The sequence below is a fragment of the Abramis brama genome (genome assembly GCF_963993115.1).
Source record: "Abramis brama genome assembly, chromosome: 3".
Taxonomy (NCBI): domain Eukaryota; kingdom Metazoa; phylum Chordata; class Actinopteri; order Cypriniformes; family Leuciscidae; genus Abramis; species Abramis brama.
Window position 1 is genome coordinate 8,845,595 of NC_139965.1, and position 15,266 is coordinate 8,860,860.

The following is a 15,266-nucleotide window of genomic DNA, read 5'->3' on the forward strand; positions in this document are numbered from 1 at the left end:
ATATTGTTTTTCAACATCGGTTTATTTTCATATCAGTAAATTATAAACAATGCAGTGCACATTTCTACAGATAAGATCAGTGAAAAGCATAAAGACACATAAACACACCAGATATGCAAAGAGATTCTTAAAACACACATATATTGTGTTAATATTTTAGACATCTAAAGAATAGTAATCATTGGTGTTAGACAACTTTGATAAGATCACATTATGTCATGACAATTAACAGAGAAATATAACAGACTTTTAAAACACAATTAGTAGATTCACTCAGAAATTACTAAAGATCAAATCAAACAAATGAAAGTAAATAAGAAAAATAATGAATAATGAACACAAACATTGCCGTCTTCTCACTCCTAAGATCTGCTGCAGATGAAGTTGAGTTTGTGAGTCTCAGGAAGGCTGATCCAGCGCTGATCTCCTCCAGACTGAACTGCTCCTTTTCTCTTCGTAAGGCTGCAGTTTTCCGGTGTCGTTCCGTTCCCTGGAGCCCAGTTCTGATAGCACACGACCTCTCCGCTCAACCAGAGCCACATGTTCATTTGGCAGTAGTTGTGTAAACCCAACTACACCGCCTCAGTAGACGCACGTTTAACCACATTCATCACCTCCTCCTGCATCTCGACTGAAAGAACCGAGACCAGATCCGTATAATTCTGTCTGCAGTATCTCAGAGCTTCAGGCCACGTCAGATTCTCTTTGATCAGAATCAGTTTATCTGGACACAAAACAAACCACAAGCAAAAACTAGAGAGAGACTGATCAAAAACAACATGCAGAACAAACACTGTGGAGGAATCTGTCATGTCAGACATGTAGCGTGAACTTTAAGATATCTGGAGGTGATGGACGGATTGTGTGTGTGTGTGAGGATCTGCTCACCTTCATGACACACAAAAGGATATAGGTTGTTGCAAGAGATGTCATGCCATTGACCCAGAGCGTTTGGATTGAGAACTGAACAGTTTTCATTTCCTCCAGCATTATTAGGTTCACTAGAAGCCTCAGACCTCCAGTATCTGAATGAGGAGTCACTCTGATCTGACCACTGCCATGAGTCTCTGAACAGACCGATCCAGACATCATTAGATATGTGACTATCATTGATGAACTTCTGAACCTGTTGATTCTCATTCTGGTTCCTCACACTGACCAGATCAGTGTGATTCTGTCTGCAGTAACTCTGAGCGTCTCTCCAGTTCTTCATCTGATTGACAAAGACGAGTCCTGTGTTCGCTTTAAGAAAAACAAATGGAAACATATTCATGAATCAGTTTTTTAATTATTCTTATTCTGATTTACGGTTTGGAAGTAAAGAGGACCAGTGGTCATCAGAAACTAGTGATGTTACACATGACACTGAAGCTTCAAAGCGCATATCGAGTTTTCAGCGCAATATCTCATGAATCTCCGTGCCGGAGCGCGTATTGCTTTCAGAGAAACACGTGATCAACGACAAACGAAGCCTCACTTTCTGTCCAGTCTCGTGAATGCTTCACTTTGCGTGACGGAATGTTTGAACCCAGAACAATACTCTACAGGTTTCTGAAAGTTTAAGTCCATTTACTATTTTTTTATTTTTATGTTTTATAAATAGACCTATAGCCTGTGTTACATGATCACATATTCTGCCATATAAACATCATAGAAACCATAAAGTAATTAGACCACCATTTACTTGCATCAAGCAACTTTGTTGGTATTTTTATAAATAGTATTAATATAATTGTTAGATTTAATTTATTGCAACACTTTAATATGTGATTTATATTATCAGAAAACTGAACACTTAGTGTAGTCAGGCTTTTATTTCTGCTCAATAGATAAAGCAACGGCGCTGTGGACAGGGTTTATGGCTGCTATAAATTTTACCTGCCACAAGATGGCGCTGTTTTCGACACTCTTGATGCTTCCAATCTTTTCCCGGAACAATCGGGGAAATTCTCAGTGCTTCTTGAGGCTTCATTTCTCCATCCCTATCAGAAACATGTGTCATTCATACACTGATTTTGCTGATAACTGTTGCAATAAACTGCTGGCCCAGCCAGACTGCAGCAGGTGGAGTTGATCTGCTCATTAGCAGGGTAGACACAGGCTGTGTACGAATACACCCTTAAATAGGGCACTTTTTGAGGAAACAGCCATTTGTAGTGGTGTGTGCAAAATCCTGTTTTGTATTTGACTGCATCTATTTGTGTTTTTAAAGTGGTGTTTGTATTTGTGTTTAAAAGTTTTTCACCTGAATGACTGACTGCATCAAATTTTCAAAATAAAATATTGAGGAATCACCTGACAATAACATTAAGTACCATTTAGTGAATTTTCATGACAATTTTATTGCAACTTTATATTTCTCCATTATGTGTCCTTACACATTTCTGTGAAATACTGGATTCAGACACACAGAGCTGAAGGAGAGACACATCAGACAGATGAAGATGTTAAACTGCATATTAATGTTTGTTAGCTAGTCCTTAGAAATGTGTCAGTAAAAAAACAAAACAAAAACAAATTGGATTGTAGACTTATATTTTAGTCTATTCAAATGAATATTGTTCCAATATTGATAATAATGTTACTGTTTATCTTTATTTATTTATTTTTAAATTGCAATGGGCAGTGTGTCTGTGTGAGTTCCCTTAAAGTTCATCTAAGAATGAGGTTTTTACGGGTTAGTGTTGAGATCCTGAATCAGCAGCTCAAGGCGTTCAGATTGTTTATCACATGCTCTGTAACTAATGATCACAAATTCATGTATGAAATTTGTTTTAATTCAATCATCAAAACAAAATTATTATATCATATTTACTTTTCGTTATAATTTATAATTTACAGTAGGCTATACATTGTTGCTGTAAAAAATAAATCTGCTCTCTAATGGCAGATTCCCAGAGTTATCAACAACAGAAGATCAACATGTTCAATATCAGTTTATTTTCTTTCCAGAAGTTGAAAATTGTGACAAATATCCACAGTCTCCTCAATATTTATGAGCACATTAAAAAGTATCAGCATTTAGTATTACATTAATTTTGTACAGTATATTGTGCATCTTTTTATAAATTAATCATTATTGTGATTGTATGGAGCTGCACTTACTGTTAGATGAACTGCAGATGAAAGTCAGGCTGTTACTACATGTAAAATCATTCCATTCTCCATTACTCATTAAAGCACACTCATCTCCACTATCAGGTTGTCCAGGTGCCCAGTTCAGATAGAGCGCAGGTTCACCTGAAGACCACTGCCATTTATCAACACTCGTCCTCTGCAGCCCAATCCAGACATACTGAACACTCTTCTCACTCTTCTTCAGCTCGTTCATGTCGTTCATGTTGTCAACGGTGGCCAGATCTGTGTAATTCTCTCTGCAGAATCTCTGAGCTTCAGTCCAGTTCTTCTTCTCGTTTATAAAGTGATACTGACGCTGAACACATTCAGATACAGAGCAGAGAGCTGTGAAAGAGAGCATTTTATTTAATGCTTTTCATAACAGGGTCAAACCTGATGAAACTATAAACCAGAAATAATACAACAAACACACTCACCAATGAGAAGAAGAATCAAATATAGAGTTTGGTCCATTTCTGAGGAAAAACACAGAAAAACTTAAAAACTCAAGAAAAAAAAGAAAAAAAAACATGATCATATACTAAAAACATTTTAGCAGCATAACTTCATTCACAATCATTGAGACAATATTAACATCTGAAAGTGTAATTGTGTTTGAAGAATGAACATGTTCTTACTTTAGAGGTCGTGTGTTTCTGTCCTGAGTCTGATGTTTCTGTCTGCAGATTTAAACTATGTGATTATTATATCTGCTCTCATCCCTCATTCAGCTCATCACGTCACTTGTTTATTACTCTAAAAAACCCTATTTCATATTTTACTTCCTCTATATTTGTGTGTTTCTGCAACTCTCTCCCCTTATTTGCATCTTGGCGCCTGTCGGTCTGTATCAGTCTATGTTAATATGGACCTTGTCAGAAAATTATATACATATGAACATTCATTCATTCATTCATCCCAGGGATTGAGGGATAGAAAAGGACAAAATTAAAGCTAGAATATGTAAGATTTTTGTAATAAAATATCTAAAAATCACTTGCACAGTGTGATATATTTCCTGCAGTTGTGTACTTACAATATCCCAAAAGTTCCCAAAGATTTTTAATTTCAGAGAAATTCCAGTTTTAAATAATGGCTCGTCCATGTTCACTTGTCGCCTGTCACTGACGTAATATCCGCGTTATCCCTGGTTTCCGCTCGATCTGCCATAGTAACCATGGCGACAGACGTGGACAACTGCGTTACGTTTAGCTCACGCTGTTGTTGTTTCGTTCAAACATTATAGACCATGGCAAGCAGACTTTGGGACAAAAGGAGAACTAAAACGAGGATCAACATCAGCGTGGCGTTTTCGAGATGCCGAGACTGCAATGGGCTCTAGGGGTGGGCGGATCGATCATGAAGTATCGATACTTTCGATACTGACGTGTTATCGAAAAGGATCGATCCTCACATAAAAATATTGATCCAAATGTGTGTTTCTTTACCAGTAATTTTTTATTAATTTAGCATGCAATTCAGCGCGTAAAATAAGCTTGTAAGTGGAAAAATAAGTGAATGTTAGAGGATAATTGTAGATAGAACTTTTTCTCCTAGTTATCTGGATACAAGACGAAACCAATCAATCACAGAGAGCGTTCGATGCTGGTGCTTCGCTGAGCTCACAGGCCCAGTGCGTTTGGGAAACGAAGCCAGCTTAGATGACAGAGAAACAATCGGGAGTTATTTCGCAATAAACAAACCAAAAGTGTACATAACGGTTCAAAATGTTGACGTCAGTAAGATTTTTTTAATGAAATTAATATTTTTATTCAACAAGGATCGATGCATTAAATTGATCAAAAGTGACAATCAAGGGTTTTACACTGTTAAAAAAAAATCTACTTCATATAAATGCCGTTCTCTTACGAGAGGTTCTCTCGTATTGCGTAAGTAGCTTACTCTGCGGGAAAGTCTTCTTTCTCGAGATACTGAAGCCAAAAAATTATCCTTAATTTTTAATAATCTTGTCAACGCAGTGCGGCAGCATGCAGACCTAGGGCAGGCTTACTAGCGTGCCCATTGGCTGCCCTGCGGCAACTGCAGCAGCCTATCGCTGAGCCCTTGGCGTGACGTCACGACCAATGAGCGCGCTTGGCGTGCTTCATGCGTCACAGCCCGCCAAAAGGGGCTATATAAGCAGGGCTCAGAGGCTGCTTCACTGATTTCTGTCTCTTCAGCGAAGCTCTCCGCATCGCTGGACTCTGAGGAAGCCGCCGTTGAATCAAGCGACCAGCACGCCGAGGATCTCAGACTGAGGAAGCCGGCCGCCTTCGCCGCCTTCAGCTTTCCCTGCCTGCTTCGCTATCCGGCGAATATATCCTTTATCTGCTCTGTGTGTGTGTGTTTGTGTGTTCATTTCAAATGCCTCGTTGTTTCAAATGCCTCGCTCATCCTGTGGCTCGTGCAGAGCCACGCTCAGCGACTGAGACCGCCATGTGATCTGCGCTCTCTGCATGGGCTTCGACCACGCAGCCCTCGCCCTTTCCGCGGGCGGCTGCGAACAGTGCGAGGATATGCCGATGTCGACCCTGCGGGCTCGACTCGCCATGTTTGAGGATCCTCCCCCTTCTCCGGCTGCCTCTTCCGGGCCGCGTAAGAAGAAACGCCGCTCTCAAAGGCCTCCCGAGCCGGGTATGACAGCTGAGCGCTCGCCGGAACCCCTCCCGCGAGCCTCGCTCTCTCCTTCTCCCCCGCCCTTCACCGACGCGCAGCGGCCGGCCACTGCCCGCACTGCCGTCGCCTCAGGGGATGAAGCAGATGACGCCGCTGACAGCTGCTCTCTGCTGGCTTCAGACAGCGAGGAGTGGTCGGGCTCTCACCGCTCCGCCTCCTCGACTCAAGAGTCTAGCCGGTCCCGCGCCAGTGTCGACGCGGAGCTTCTCCGCCTCCTCACCAAAGCGGTCGACCGACTGGGTCTGGACTGGTCCCCACCGAAGGAGCCTGCACCTAATCGGCTCGACGGGTGTTTTCTGCCGAGCCGCCGCCAAGCGCCAGCCTCTAGGCCAGCACCCTTCCTGCCTGAGCTCCACGCGGAGCTATCAAAGTCATGGAATGCACCCTTCTCCGCTAGACTCCGCTCTTCAGTCTCCTCGGCTCTCTCCCAGGTGGACGGGGCCGCCGAGAAGGGGTATGCTGGCATCCCCCCCGTGGAGGAATCTGTGGCAACGCACCTTTGCCCGCCGTCTGCCAGATGGCGCTCAAAGTCTGCCCTGCCGTCTAAAGCCTGCAGGACCACCTCAGCTCTCGCCGGCCGCGCTTTCGCCGCTTCCGGCCAAGCTGCTTCTGCCAAGCACTCCATGGCTGTGCTTCAGATCCTACAAGCCGACCTCCTCCGTGAACTGGATGAGAAGGGCCCGGATCACACAGCATTAACGGATCTGCGCAGCGCTACGGACCTTTCGCTCCGTGCCACCAAGACCGCTGCACAAGCCATCGGCAGATCTATGGCCGCACTCACCGTCATCGACAGACATCTATGGCTGACGCTGGCGGATATGAGTGAGACAGAGCGCGCTGTGTTCCTCAATGCCCCGCTCTCGCCCACTGGCCTCTTCGGCCCTGCGGTCAGTGGGATTGTGGATTGCTTCTCCGAAGTGCAGAAGGCGTCGCAGGCGATGAACCTCTTCCTGCCCCGCCGCTCAAGCCCAGCCGCAGGCCGCTCTCAAGCTCAGCCTCCTGCGCGCAGCTCCACACAGCGCTCGTCTTGGCCACCTACTGCTTTGCAGCGACGTCAGGGTGGCCGCCCTAGGTCGCGCTCGACCAGCCATCACAGACCGCCGCCCCCCCGGGGACCGCGGCCCAAGATAACGCTGAAGTCTGAGCCCGCAAAGTCCTCCTAGCAACCGTAAGGAGGAAAAGATGGCTGAGTCCCGCTGCGGCCGGACCGCCATCAAAGCGCCCAGCTCTGTCAGACCCCTCAAGTCAGGCTACTGCAGCAGCTTACACCGCAGCCAACAAGCCAGTAATACCACTCGCTCGCCTGCACACAAACGCCGTTTTTACGGCGGCCCAGATAAATCTCAGAAAGAGTATAAATTTGGGTTTTACGGCTCCGGCCAAAGGTGTCATAAGTGTAGAAAATGTGCCCACTCCCATGTGCTCACTGCTACACACAAACACGGTCCCCATGGTAACGCGCTCAGAGCGCTCTCTCATAAAGTGGACACACGCCGCTCGAGTGCTAAGTGTAGTAAATGTGCCCACAACTCTGTGCTCACACCTACCCGCTGCTCGCTCTGCCATTCAGTTACCTCGGGTTACAGACCCTCTAAAGCTCCCAAACACTGGCTGTGTCATAAGTGCAAACTCTGCGCCCGCTCAAGAGCACCCGCACTCACTTTCAGACACGATAAACCCCACGCCGCTCTCGCGCCAGGGGTGTTTGACAGCAAAACGCGCTCCATCCTTAGGGATCGAGCCACCGTACGCTGTACAGCCGGCCAGCACTGTTTACCAGCCCCCGTGTTCGAGCACCGCCGCCCCATCTTCTCTGATACAGGTTCCCCATCCCGCGCAGCGCGGCGATCTGAACCCAGAGACCATTCGACCCCTAGCTATGCGTGCAAAAGCATGGGAAGCTATTCAGGGCGCGTCAGAATGGGTGCTGAATACTATAAAACACGGCTATTCGCTTCAGTTCGCTCATCGCCCCCCACGCTTTCTAGCGCAGACGGAGACGAAAGTGAGTTTAGAAGCAGCGCACCTGCTTCAAGCAGAAATAGCGAAGCTGCTGCGCAAAGGGGCTATAGAACAGGTTCATCCTTCTCTGAGCGAGTCGGGCTTTTACAGCCGTTACTTCCTCGTACCCAAGAAGGACGGAGCGTTAAGACCTATTTTAGATCTGAGACATCTGAACAAAGCCCTCATGAGACGGCCGTTCAAAATGATTACAACCAGACAAATCCGCGCGCAGATTCGCCCAGGAGACTGGTTTATCTCTCTCGATCTAAAGGACGCGTACTTTCAGATCCAGATAACTCCCCGTCACAGGCCATTCTTGAGATTCGCCTTCGACGGTCGAGTATATCAATACACAGTTCTGCCGTTCGGCCTGTCTTTAGCACCCCGTACATTTACGAAATGCATGGACGCGGCTCTCGCTCCCCTGAGAAGACAGGGAATGCGGATACTGAACTATCTGGACGATTGGCTTATTCTAGCGCAGTCAGAGACGGAACTTGTGTCTCACAGAACAGCGCTTCTCAGCCATCTGGAAGGTCTGGGTCTCTCAGTCAACTGGACCAAGAGCTCGTTATTGCCCCATCAGTCAATTTCCTTTCTTGGAATAGAACTAGACTCGGTGGCTATGACGGCCAGATTGTCGGAGCAGCGCGCGCGCCGCATCCGTCACCTCACCGCATCCTTCCAAATAGGCAGCCAGGTTCCGCTGAGGACATTCCAGCGTATCCTGGGGCATATGGCCTCAGCTGCAGCAGTACTTCAGCTGGGCTTATTGCGCATGCGCCCGCTTCAACGCTGGCTGAAAGCGCGCGTGCCCCACCGAGCCTGGGCCGCCGGCGGCTCGCGAGTCAGAGTGAATCAGGGCTGCATTTCAGCCCTGCAGCCCTGGCTGGCAGCCGAATGGTATCACACAGGAGTGACTATGGGGGTGATTTCACACCGGAAAGTTGTCTCGACAGACGCTTCCAACCTAGGTTGGGGAGCGCTCTTCGAAGGCAGACCGGTCTATGGCCGCTGGTCAGACCAGGAGAATCTCCTACACATAAACTGTCTAGAGATGCTCGCGGTCGAGAAAGCGCTCAAACACTTCCTCCCATTCCTCCTAGGTCACCATGTTCTAGTCCGCACGGACAATACATCGGTAGTGGCCTATGTGAATCGCCAGGGCGGTGTCAGATCAAAGACGCTCTGCACCCTGGCAGAACGCCTCCTCGTGTGGGCTCAGCACTCTCTGCGCTCGCTGAGAGCCGCGCATGTGCCTGGCCACCTGAACGAGGGCCCCGACAGACTGTCCAGGGACAACGTTCCCCCTGGGGAGTGGTCTCTACACCCCCAAACAGTCCAGTCACTGTGGCGCCGTCCAGTCACAAAGCGAAAGTCAACCTTTTTGCGTCAAAAGACAACGCTCACTGCCCAGTTCTTTACGAAGAACAAGGACGCGCTGGCCCAGACCTGGCCCAGCGGCCCGCTATATGCTTTTCCCCCGGTCTCTCTGCTGCCTCAGGTCATCAGGAGAGTCAGGGAAGCGCGCCACACAGTGCTCCTCATAGCCCCATACTGGGAGAACCAAGCTTGGTTCCCGGAACTAATACAGCTGGCAGACACAGTCCCCTGGCCGATACCGGTGAGGAGAGACCTTCTCTCTCAAGCCCGCGGCTCGATCTGGCATCCCCATCCAGAGCGCTGGTCTCTGCATGCGTGGAGCCTCAACGGTTACCCGTTGATCTGCCAAGAGGGGTTATGAACACGATCATACAATCTAGAGCCCCCTCTACGAGGCGGCTCTACACGTCAAAATGGTCTGTGATTAGCAAATGGTGCACTGCCAAGGGGCTCGATCCACAGACATGTGGGGTATCGCAAGTATTGTGTTTCCTTCAAGAGCTGCTGGACGCGGGCAGGTCCCCCTCCACGCTCAAAGTTTATGTTGCGGCCATTTCAGCTTTCACTGTCTCAGAGCTGGGCCACGCATTAGGAAGGAACGAGTTCGTCACCCGCTTCCTTAGAGGAGCCAGGAGGATGAACCCCCCGCGACCCCCCTCGGTTCCTATGTGGGATCTTTCACTGGTCTTGGGGGCCCTGAAAGCGCATCCCTTTGAACCCTTGGAAACTGTGGATATGAAATACCTCACGCTCAAAACCGTTTTTCTGATAGCTCTGTCTTCAGTCAAACGAGTGGGAGACCTTCACGCGTTATCTATTAACGCCGCGTGCCTCGAGTTCGGACCTAATGACTCTAAAGTTATTCTCAGACCGAGGCATGGTTACGTTCCCAAAATTTTGGGCACTCCCTTCAGAGCGCAGGTCATTTCCCTCTCAGCCCTGCCAACCCCTGGCAGCGAGGCCGATAGTAATCTCCTCTGCCCGGTCAGGGCACTGAGAAACTACATCACACGCTCCGCCGCTTTCAGGCGTTCGGAGCAGCTTTTTGTTTCGTTTGGAGGGCGCACCAAGGGTCTCGCCGCCTCGAAACACAGCCTGTCCAGATGGATAGTGGACGCTATCGCAACTGCTTATGCGTCTAAAGACCTGCAGTGCCCACTGGGCATTCGAGCTCACTCCACCAGAGGCATGGCCTCATCGTGGGCGTGGTCCAGCGGGATTTCCATTCATTCCATTCACTCCTTGCAGGCGAAAGTTTTATCAGTCTAAGTCTCGTGTAGACCGGCCCACTATCAGTGCGCGGGCTACATTGCTTGATTTAGCTCTACTGGTTGAGCTGCACTGTGCAGGGAATTGTCAGTTCGGACCGGCTGTGCTGCTCCGTGCTCCCTAATATGTGCTGTGTACTGCGCTAGCCTTCTATTGGCCGCCCGGCTCCCTGCTATCACGTTCCCCGGGCTCTCCCTGGGACTCATTCAGTGGATGCTGGGCGCGCACGGCGTTGACAAGGGAGTTCCCGCAGCGTAAGCTACTTACGCAATACGATTACTAAACGTAACCTCTGTTCTCTCTAGAAGAGGGAACGAATATTGCGTAACCCGCCGTGCTCGCGCCACGAACTCACTCGCTTCAGCGACAGAAACCAGTGAAGCAGCCTCTGAGCCCTGCTTATATATGCTAAGCCACACCCCTTTTGGCGGGCTGTGACGCATGAAGCGCGCCAAGCGTGCTCATTGGTCGTGACGTCACGCCAAGGGCTCAGCGATAGGCTGCTGCAGTTGCCGCAGGGCAGCCAATGGGCACGCTAGTTAGACTGCCCTAGGTCTGCATGCTGCCGCACTGCGTTGACAAGATTATTAAAAATTAAGGATAATTTTTTGGCTTCAGTATCTCGAGAAAGAAGACTTTCCCGCAGCGTAAGCTACTTACGCAATACGAGAGAACCTCTTCTAGAGAGAACAGAGGTTACGTTTAGTAACCGATACGTTCTTTCAACTTTATTCATCAAATAATTCTGCATCATGGTTTCCACAAAAATATGAAACTGTTTTCAACATTGATGATAATAAGAAATGTTTCCTGAGCAGCAAATCAGCATATTAAAATGAATTATCATCATGACTGGAGTAATGATGCCGAAAATTCAGCTTTGATCACATGAATAAATTACAGTTTACTATGGCATAGAAAACAGATAGCCTATGTTAAATTGTAATATTACAGTTTTTACTGTATTTTTGATCAAATAAATGCAGAAGAGAATTAAAAATCTTACAGACCCCAAACTTTTGAACAGTAGGCTAGTACTAGTAGGCTAGTACTATAATTAGGGTAGTTTTGTAAAAGTCACTGACTAATTACAGGCGAGTTGAGAGCACAAATCACAAAATATTTAGTAGTCATGAAAACGTATTTAGCATATTAATGATGCATTCACCTCATAAATCATGACACACTGCTCTAGCACAGGAAAGTGTATGTCCAAGTGCATGCTTTTAAAATGAAAAAGTATTGATATTGATATCGGTATCGATATCAGCGATACTGGCCCTGTATTTACTTGGTATCGGATCGATACTGAAATTTGCAGTATCGCCCACCACTAATTGGCTCTGATTAACTCGTCAGCACAGAAGTTGCTAGGCTGAAACCAATGGAAGTTTGTTTCAACCAAAGAATAAAACAATTCAAAAGATAATTGCGACTTTTTATCTCTCAATTCTGACTTTTTTTTCTCTTTTTTTTTTTAGGTAGGCCTATGTAGTAAAAAATTTAATATATAAACTCACAATTGCAAGTTATAAAGTCAGAATTCCTAGATATAGTCACAATTGTGAGAAAAAGAAAGAATTGTGACTTTGTAACTCACAATTGAAACTTTATATCACACAATTCTGAGAAAAAAGGTTTTGTGAGATAAAAAGTCACAATTGCATTTTTTTATTCTGTTGCAGAAATAAGCTTGTAGACAATGACATGACATTCACAACAGAGACGAGATAAAGACATTAAAGTGCTCACATCATGCTTTCATTCCCCTGAAGTCCATTTCTAATGTTAGTAAAGGTTGTTGGACTCTCATTATCTCACTGAAATAATATCATCATCTTCTGCTGTTTCAGAATAAACGTGTCTTTATTTCCTCCGTCTAAATACTTGACTGTGATTGGCTGGAATGCAGACATTAAAACGTTAAAAAAAAAAGTAAAATCTGTCTCTTTCTTATTTTGTTTAATTTCATACTCCTGCTTTTACTGCTCTTTTTTTCTTTTTTTTTCGTGTTTATAAAACATGAACACATCTGCATGGAAACATCCTCATCACTCATTTGTTTATGTCCACGTTTAGACGTTCAGGCTGGACAATATTTCCATCTCTGACGTGAAACAGGAGAAACAGTGTGTTATTGTTCTAGTCTTATTTCATTCAGTCGTATTCATTTAGTTTCACTGAAACAACAGGAAAGTTACACTATAACTTTGTCCCAATTCAGAGCTGAATCCTTCAAAGTCCAAGAAGCTCGAAGTGAGTGTTGGCTGCGTCCGAAAACTTAGGCAGTGACTTGTTGCCTCGCTGCCCTATCAGGCAATGACTTGCAGGCAGACACGAAGGTACCTCACAAAACTGATTTCAGACACACTTCTGATGCAGCGATTACAGAAAAATCTACAGCAAAAGAGAGCGAGCTTCAGTGAAAACTAAGTGAATATTTAATGACTATAATAGTAATGTCTCGCTAGAAATGCTCATGAGTGGAAAACGTTTATCAAAAATGTACATTTACACAAACTGACCACCGGCCACAACTTTCAGACGCCATCTTTATTATTCTAGCTCAACTGTCACAGAATGGAAAGCACAGAATTGTGGGATATCAAAGACAGCAAAGGATAGATCTATGCCGCCTACAAAAATCGATCAAATGAAGGAATCTCAGGAGACGGGAAGTGGAACTAAGAATGGATTCAGACGTGCCTCGATGGCTTCCGACCTTGGAATGTGTCGTCCGAAGGCAGCATTTATCAGTTTTCAGACGCAGCCGTTATTAAACGAGACGATCTAACATATGGAGGATTTCCTGTTTACATCACCAGCTGTTCCCGCCCACCGCTCCTGTCGCCTAGCAACTGTGACAGATGCCATCAGGACACAGCAGAGACGTCTGACCTTATGCTTCACCGCTAGCACCATCGGGTAATGTATCTTCAGCTCAGACAAGACCATGGCCAGGTGAAATAACTATCTAATGTTAATTTAATCTAGTTAACAACAATACATTTACTTCAATTATTTCTCATATTTCATTTCATATTTGAAAGCAGAGGTGGAATGACTCTCTAACAACACCTCATCCAGAGGGACGAACCACGGCCTAGTTGCAGAAGAGGAAATAAATAACGCCAGTTAACATTTGTTTTTTTTGGTGTTCAAGGGAGTCACTATACTCAGCATGCACATTTTTCTGAGAAAAGGGAAACTTGTGAGAAATGTTAACACAAGAATGCAAACTTATAGGTTAAAAAAGTATTGCTACTTAAGAAATAATTTACCTGAGTACAAGTAGAAGTACTGAAATATAACATAACTCAAGTAAGAGTAAATAAGCAGTTTGCTGAAAAACTACTCAAGTTACTACGTTACAAAGTAGGGGTGAGCGGGGCACAAACTAACGTGGGGTTAGTTGTAACACACATGGTTGAAAACTTTCCACATGCCAGTGTGACCTTTGCTTTTTTAATCTGACCCGGTTTGTCCCACCCTTCCTCAGCACACACACTCGTGGATGATATCAGCATTTATTGTCCTGCACACAGAGCAGTGAAAGAGAGACGATAGTAAGTCGTAGTGTTGTTAAAGCTCGACCCACCGCAGTTCTCTTTAGCTCTGCTGCTCTCAATGTAACAGTAAACACTCGTTCACATTATATTGTACTTAATAAAACAGTAAACAAAAATAAAACAAATCTGAAATGTAATAATCTTTCCAGGAAAATTACAGACTTTGTAAACAATTCAATGTTCTCATTTCCTTCTTAAACTTTGTGATGGTATAAAACTGATTACACAGCTTACATCCTCCACTTTATATTACTCTTGAATGTATGAAATTAATGGAAATAACATCTGGTACTTTAAGTAAAACCATGAATTAAGTGCTTTATAAAACACAGTTCGTACCAAATATTTCTTAACAATACAGAAAACACAACTACATGAACAGAGTAAATTCTAAAACACTGTATGATAAAACATTTACCTGAACACAGAGCAGTGAAAGAGAGACGATAGTAAGTCGTAATGTTGTTTAAGCTCCACCTATTCAAAATACATTTCACCTCGTTAGAAAGAACATGGAAAATGACGCAGATAGAAAGATCGTAGAGTGCATCCAAACGGACATAAAACGATCAAAATACTCATAAATTAAAAATAAATAAAAAACTCTCTACAAATCAATCAGTGTCTACTGTGAGCAATCCTTTTATAAAGTGTTAAACATTCTATATGAAATTATATATTTGTATCTTTTAGTGTGGAGCGACCACAGAAAGGACTCCCCACAGCCGTTCTCTTTAGCTCTGACACAGCGGCCCATAGACATAATAAATACATAGACGCCCTATAGGCCTTTTTCACTGAGGTCAGAACACACTTCCGGTTCAGCGTTTGTTGTGTAAAGCGACTTCCGGTCGAAACAACAATGGCTGAAGCAACATCAAGGTGTCACTGTAGCGTCGCTTATTGCACAAATAAGTGCAGATAAGAGCAGTGACAACCATATTTTTTTTTTGAGTTTTCATGCTTTTCCAAGCGATGACTGTCTGATAAAGAAGTGGATGCTAGCATGCTATTTGACGCGTAGAAGGCCCGATGTTTAAGATCCCTAAAGCTATAGCACATTTGTTTGTAGCCGGCACTTTATCGACGCTAATTACACTGCCGCTACTGGTCATAAACTGGTCGCTTTCCCGTCCCGATTTATGTGGAACAACTGGGGAGAAACTTCACGAGAGTCGGTTTACAACAGAGTTAGATTTCAAACCATACTTGACACTTTTCCTATCCCTTCCTCTGATACGGTGA

At 45.2% G+C, this 15,266-nt stretch overlaps 1 pseudogene across 1 annotated transcript; it reads right to left on the reverse strand.

Annotated features, from left to right (window-relative positions):
- Positions 1–3,591, reverse strand: LOC311080440 (macrophage mannose receptor 1-like; annotated as a pseudogene). Its single transcript has 4 exons — positions 3,555–3,591; positions 3,106–3,462; positions 889–1,242; positions 1–724 (listed from the first exon to the last, which is right to left on the reverse strand). The product of its transcript is annotated as a macrophage mannose receptor 1-like (transcript).
- Positions 3,592–15,266: the final 11,675 nt, after the last annotated feature.